Source organism: Pelmatolapia mariae, linkage group LG3_W (assembly GCF_036321145.2).
Source record: "Pelmatolapia mariae isolate MD_Pm_ZW linkage group LG3_W, Pm_UMD_F_2, whole genome shotgun sequence".
Taxonomy (NCBI): Eukaryota; Metazoa; Chordata; class Actinopteri; order Cichliformes; family Cichlidae; genus Pelmatolapia; species Pelmatolapia mariae.
This window is the reverse complement of record NC_086229.1, coordinates 89,752,069-89,759,606: the sequence shown is the minus strand read 5'-3', so window position 1 is coordinate 89,759,606 and position 7,538 is coordinate 89,752,069. Positions and strand designations below refer to the sequence as shown.

General features: G+C 43.8%; 1 pseudogene; it reads right to left on the bottom strand.

Annotated features, from left to right (window-relative positions):
- Positions 1-349: 349 nt before the first annotated feature.
- LOC134624105 (neuroligin-2-like) lies at positions 350-7,314 on the bottom strand (annotated as a pseudogene).
- Positions 7,315-7,538: the final 224 nt, after the last annotated feature.

The window sequence follows — 7,538 nt, the reverse complement described above, 5'->3', positions numbered from 1 at the left end:
GAAAATCACGACTGAGGGCCAGTTTGGCACTTTGTCATGAGAACATGACAGAACTCTGTTAGTTGACGGTAAATAGCGATACTCTATTTTTCTTTCGATTTTCTTCTCCCTCGATGAGAATTGAAACACAGCAGTACTTACTTGGCACCTAAAAATGCTGGTAGAATGAAAGATATCAGTGTTTTCATAGTTATATGTTTAGTGTACGCCTCCCCCCTCCAAACTGCTCAGCAGATCGGGAATTTTTAGAGAAGAGCAGGAGGGAGGCGTGTCACATGAGAGGAAGAGAGCAGTAATAAAACACGGATGTAGAAAAGAGAAGCATAATGTGCAAATAACACACAGGAGATGGAAAAAGAGATGACGCCAACGTAAAAAAGAGAAAACAGCGAGGAGCGAGAGAGCATTCGTCCCTTTGACAAATGTTGGAGGTCTTGAGCCTGGAAACAGCAGACCGTCTTTGAAAACAGTATCTTTGAAAGATCTGAGTCACCCACCCCACCCCCATCCCAAACTGCTCATCTGCTGCTGTACACTTCAGTTGCACCTCCACATGCCACCAGTGGAGGGAGCTGCCAAGTTTTACAGCACATGACGCAGCAGGTGTAGTTGCTTTTGGAGAAAGAAGAGAATAAGAGGACAGAACGAAGGCCCACGTCTAGAGGCCTCCCTTCCAGAGCGGTAGCAGAGCCAGTGTTCCTGGTCCCTAGGTGGCGCTGTGTCGGGCCTGTCCCTACTATACCCTGGTGGTGGAGTGGGGGTGGGGCAGGGTGTTGTTGTGGCCGGTGGAGGGGAATGTGTTGAAGGCGTGAAGAGGCTGCATGCTGGTGATGGTGCTGGGGATCATGGTGATGGTGTTTGGCGTCATCAGCGGCACGTTGTCGGGGGCGCGGCGCAGCGCCAGGTGTAGTCGGGAGGGCAGGCGGGCCGCAGGATGTCGTGGGGCCGCAGGGGCTCCATGTCGTGGTGAGCGTCGTGCTCCGAGTGCTTCATCTGCAGGGACATGATCTCCTCCTCCTGGCTGTGAGCCAGGTCGTTGGCGGGGCCGCCCCGCTGAGGGGACAGCCGGTGCCGGCGCATCTCGTGCCGCTTGTCACGCTTGTAGTAAAGGGCGGCGAAGGCCAGGACGTTGAGGAAGAGGAGCGACGGGAAGGTAGGGTAAGGATGACGAGTGGTTCGAGGAACGTTGTTTCTGGGCCTCATGGTGCCGGGGTCACGGCCTGCAGGGGAGCGCGTAGTGGTGGGAAAGAGCACGTCGTGCAGGCTGTGAAGATGAGGGACTAATTCCAGCCAAAAGGCCACTTTGTTAGCTCTGTAGTTGTCTCTGACACGAGGTTTCAAACCGATGTGAAGGTACTGCTTATCCTTCGAGTTGAACTTGGTCCATATGACCTCCTCGAAGCGGCTGGGCTTGGTATGAATGAACTTGGTGTCCTGAGGGACGGGCAGGTTGGGGTCCCTGGTGGAGCATAAAGGTTAAACGTTTCAGTTTAAAGTTATATTCAGTCTCCATTATAAGTAACATGTGGCATCAATACACTGAATACAGACAGGGGGCCCATTCTCTGTGCAACCTTTAAACTATCTAAGACCAACCGGCTGCTCTGGGATCTGGATGCTTTTGGTGAACCAGTATGTTCAATTCTTCAAAGCCACACGGGAATTAAACTAGCAACCCAGATTCAAGTATTCAAGAGGACTAGAAGGCTATAAGCATTTTAATTACAGATTCACACTAAAACAAAAAAGATGACATTAAGCTAAATCAGCCGGCAAATTCAGCCCATAATAAGCAGCTGCTATTATTGCACCACTATCATACTTTACTGCAACAGTTCTATGGTAGCATCGCCTGTTAGAGTGTTAAAGCAAAGCACATGACAACAGTAGAAACACTTTAGTGTAGGATTTCTACCACAATAAACAATTCAATAAATCAAAGAATTTAATTTTTTAATTAATTTAATTTAATGTAATTCATTTTGTAATTGTTTACAGCTCATCGCAAGAAACATTTCATTCTTAATATAGGCGCTAATAAATTACATATTACATAGTTTTTTCTTTGTACCTCTCTAGCAGTGATCAGTCAGGGGACCTGAAGGGATCACGATCACCACACCACAATTTCTCTGTTCTTGAAAGGCTCTTCATGTTACATCTGTGTTGATCATTTTTGACAGAGCTGGAGCGCACGACCCTAAATCAACCCACAGTGCTGCTGATATAGGCTCAGTGTGCAGTGGGAAACTTCCCATGATGCACTGACTTCATCATCCAACTGTGTTTATATGTCGCTGCTACATTTCATTAACTTTTGTTTCTTTCTCCTGTAATTTGATTGTTCTCGCTCTCTCTTTAGCTCAGATTACAGATTGAATGATGTTAAGTTTCTTTCAACTTCTTCAAAAAATGTAAAATCTGAGATTATGTTTAATTTGGTTAAAGTGTTACAGAGACTGAGCCCTGAGCCATTTAAGTCCTGTTACGTGTTAACAGACTTAGATAAATTTACCTGAACTGTAACAAAACGGAAACACTTTGGAAACACATTAAAGTCTACAGCTAAATCAACACCTTTGCTTGATAAGTGTCACGGCCCGTGGTTTGGCATCCTGGGAGCCGTGGGAGGCTGTGGTGGCCACACCCTCGGGCTGGGCCGCCTCCAAACCACCTGCGTCTCATCTACGGCAATCACCGGAGGACTACTTTAGCCAGCTCTGACGGCTTCTCCTCGCCAGTCCGTAAGTCTCCTTCCAGTGTTACCAGCATTCGGCGTGGAAGCCTGTGGCCTGCCTGTCCTCCTGCCTGACCGCCTCCCTCCCTAAGGATTCCCCTCCCGGGCATCTCTCCCCTCCAAGCTCCACGGTCCTGCTCTACCTGTAAGCCTCGGCAACTTATGGAGTCTAGCTTTCCATTTTTTTTTGGCAACCTGCGTGCTGTTAACTGTGTCTCCCCTTTCTGTTGCAGTCTCCCCACAGTCCCGATTACAGTGCTCCTGGGCTCCACGCTCCTCGTTCCCCCCCGTGGCATGAGCCTTAGTTTTTCGTTTCCTAGCTTTGTGAAAAGATTCCTCAGTTAAATAAAACTTGTACATAGTTCTGAGCTGCGGTGTTCTGAGTCTGCTTTGGGGTCCTGCTACCTGAACACTCCGTGTTTTGTGACAATAAGCCTGTAGTTCTGTCAGAGAACATACAGTAACAGGTACAGTTTACACTACTATGACATGAGGCCTACCCAGTCTTTGCGAAGTTAGTCCAGTAAGTCATGACCACAGCGCTCAGCATCACATCGTTCTTGGAGAAGTTGCACGGGAACAGGTCCGTGGCACCGATCATCGGTACGTCGAACACGTAAGGTATCTCGTCCCCGTGCGCGGCGTCGGCCCACTCGGGCCGCGTCTCGGTCTGGCAGTGGTGGTAGAACGTGTAAAAGTAAACTGGGGACTGAAACTCGGCATGGAGTTTGGCAGTGGCCACAGCTGGTGCCACCCACTGGTGGTCCGTAAACAGGGCCAACAGAGTCTTCTGCCGCATGTCGCCGTTGTCCCTGTGCGCCCAGTCTGTGTACATGAACTTAATGGTCTCCCTCAGGATCAACGTTCCCTCTAATTTTTCATGTGTCTGAGCAAACACACAAACTCCCTAAGCGGTCCCTTGGACCACTGTGAGCGACATCAGACGTGTGCACTGTGGTCACGCCAGCATCTAATCCATCCAAGTTACATAGTTTATTAAAATAATCAAATTACAGCATTTACATTTATGTTAGACTACTTTTAAACTGCTTTAGCCCACTTACAATGAAAATGTAAAAAAAAAAATCTAGCCATTGGCCTGTGTAGTATGTTAACACTATTGGAAGTAAAAATAACTTGAACTCCAATTTCGAAAACACAACTTTCTTTTCTTTTTTTTTCTTTTTTTTTTTTATAAAGCTCTGACTTGTATTATGAGTCTGTGGTCTGGGAGAGAGTCCTGTAACTCTCTGTCTGCAAAATATAGTATATAATTACCAATGCTGGGCAATTTAATTATATAGTTACTCCTCAAAAAAGTAACTCAGTTTGGCAAACAACAAAGTTTTTTGTAGCTATTTTTTTTAAATGCAGCCAATGCGTTTTTTTAAAAATAAACATTTCAAACTATTTACAGAACAATCAGCTGTTCTGCATCAAATTTGATGCCACACAAATTATTTGTGCCACTCCAAAAAATAATTTCTGTCCACTATGAGATAAAGGAGAACAACAGCCTGATACCTGCAGGCCTGCAGGAGATGTATCACTCCTGTAACACCTGTAACATTCAGCAGTTGCCTCATTGTTCTGACACACACAACAAAACTATTGGCTACACTACACACTAACTACACAAGATTTGCGCTAAACGTCTCAAATCTCTCACATCTCAAAACACCACCGTCACTCCTAAAAGTTCCCCCCGTTTCTTAACAATTAGATGCCACGTTGCCATATCATTTTTTGATTGGTCGACATGGTACATTTTTCGACCAATAGGAAAGAGAGAGGGGGGTGGGGGTTTGTTTTTGCTCACAGGCGGAGAGTGCTTTCGAGCCTTTTTTTTTTTTTTTAAATGAAACGCCGTTTTTACCGTTTCTTCCCGCAGTAAATATAAACAACGGTAGTATTCAGGAAGAAAACCAAACATTGCATATTTTTATCACAACTCTGGTTTTATGTGGCCTATCAACACAATTTAAAAACTGGTATAAAGTCCACACTTTTTCCGTCATTTGTTCCGTCTGTCCTGCTCACATCTCCAATGGTTGTACACGTTGTCATTAACGTGACTTCACTCCACATCAGCCACGCCGCTTTGCTTGCTAAAACTAAGGTGTCGGCACATAAGGACGCTGTCATAGCCTGTCAACGACGTTGATTGGCTGCGTATATACGAATGTGAATCGTATTATTGGCTGGAATATGGGATACGGTGGCATCGTTCTAATCCTATACGGGAGCAGCCAGTCACTTACTGACTAACACTGCAAAACAGAATTGTTAAAGTATTAATTTTAATTTCAATTCAGGTTAGATTTTTTTTGTGCGCAACGCAGATTTTCTGTGCGCAGAGACCGTGCCAGCAGTGCGCAATTGCGCACGTGCGCAGCTTAGAGGGAACATTGCTCAGGATGTCTTTGCCTGGTGAAGAAGCACAGGAGGGGAAGAAAGATAAAAGTGAAAAACTGCTAAGAATAAAGTAACAGCAGTGCGAGAATTTTTTTAAGAGATCGGTCTGATCGAAAGATATGAAACCAAAGCACACGTTGGTGAGATGAACCAAGAGCCAGGAAGCGAGTGACAAATCTAGAGAGGATAAAAAGTCTTTCAGATAACAGAACGAGTGACAGGCAGTAGAGAGGAAGCATGACTGCATTATCCAAACATGTCTGTACTGTGACTGTGGTCCGGCTGTGAGGGGTTCGCAGGCCGACCTGTCAGAAACAACGACGCTGAGATTGGGAGCCGACTACCTGGGGGATGATAGCATTACTGCCCACAGAGCCTCAAAGGATAAGGCGCAGACACGCCGTGATGTGGATGAGCTTGTCTTGTTTGATGCACTTCACTGGGCTCACATTTTACTGATTCCATTCTTTACTCGCATGTTTTAAACACTTAAAGACAGGTTTTCATATTCTTTTGAAAATTCATGTGAACTCAAGCTATCAGAACTGTAATGTATGCTTTGATAATTGCCCACATTTGTCATTTTGAGGATTATCCGTTTGTTTTAATGAATACAGCAAAAAGAAAAAACTAACAAATCAACAAACGCGGCTCCTAAAAAGACAAAACCTGATGATGCTGCAAAATGCAGTTAAGTGAGAGGAGGCTGTAAAATGGAATAACTGAAAAGTGGCAGTGTACAGAGGTGGCGTCCTCACCCTCTGGGTATCCGTAGAGGTTGTCAACAAAGTTGGAGATGGTGTAGTCGAAGGCCGCAGCTGAGATGCCGTCGTTGTCCTCACTGTCGTCCACAAACTTCAGCCCCTCTCCCTGGTTCACTCCTATCAGGATGTCATAGTTTAGGAACTCCCCCTGGTGGAGAAAATAAGGAAGAACATGCTGAGTGCTGGAACAGAGCCTGTGTACATCACAAGTCTACAACAGGAAGTGCAGCTGAAAACCAGCTTTGTGAATTGGCAGCATTTCATTTCCCAGTAAACAAAATAAAGATTAGCTGTTGGCATGAAATTTCTACTATAAGCTGTAAATACTGCAATATATGCAGGGTTCATACACCTTTTTCAGGGTCAAATTCAAGCACTTTTTAAGCACATTCAAGGTCCATTTTCAAGCTTTTCCAGCACATTACCAAAAAAAGAAAGCATGTTTCACTTTGCATCACCTCAGTAAGACCATGTAAACATTTAAACAAATCATCTCAGGTCGACTTAAATGTCTTTTGTTCCCCTTTTGTTAAAATAGAAAAATGCACCACACAAAAATAGTGAAAAAGGAAACGGTTGCCTTACATGCATATAGTGTACAAACTCAAAAAACACATTCCTCTTAAAAATTAAGACGTGCAAATGTGAACAAATCAACTTGTTAGAGATATTCATCTCCACTTGAAATAAACAACAACCCAGAAAACAGGAAAACTGCACCAAACACCACAAACACCAACAAATTAATGTCTTCTCATCAGATATTGATGCTTCTTTACTGTGTGACACACAAAAAAATAGGAGACAGATGTTTGTTTGTTTGTTTGTTCTTTTTAATTAGTTAAACACCCACGCCCAGAAAAATGGGGGCATTTCATTTTCGAGCAGGAAGCTCCCCCTTTTTGTTAAACCCTTTAGATGATGAGAGTTTTTTAATTAAATACATATTCATTAATAAATATTCCCTTTTATAAAAAGTAGGATAATTTAAAAAAAACTTTTATTATAGCTCTATTGTGCAGAAAAAAAAACTTGTCTTGTTTTCTGTTGTCTGTTATATAATATTAGGGATGTTTGTGACAATTAATTTCTTAATCGGCTGGACTAACCGATAGTCCACAACTAGGAAACACTGAAATTTTAAGTTAAATTTGAAAACAGTTTAAAAAAAAATACCCCATTCCAAAATGTCTTGTGACAATCTGATTGGCTTAGGGAGTGATGATGTCATAGGGAGATCTTAAGAATCTTAAGTCCTTTGATGTTTTTCCTTAAATAGGGGTGAGACACAGCAAGTTTTAGTTCGTTTCAGCAGCATCTGTGTTTGCAGCCTACAAAACGTTCACCACAGAAACGTTTGGAAAGCTCTTCAAAGTCATCGTATAGAAACTCCAACATGTTTCCAAGAAACAAACAAGCAATTCAAAAAGATTACGCCGCCTCTCCTTCCTGGCGTGGCCGGCCGATTTCCCCAAATGGCGTCTCATCCTTCCAAAGGGCATTAGAGGAGAGTAGGAAGGAAAACTACCTTCTCCAGAAAAAAATGCAACAAATTGAAGAAGAGAAACTTCAACTGGAGGACAAGTGTAGACAAATGGAAGCCCAAAATAAAGAGCTGGAAG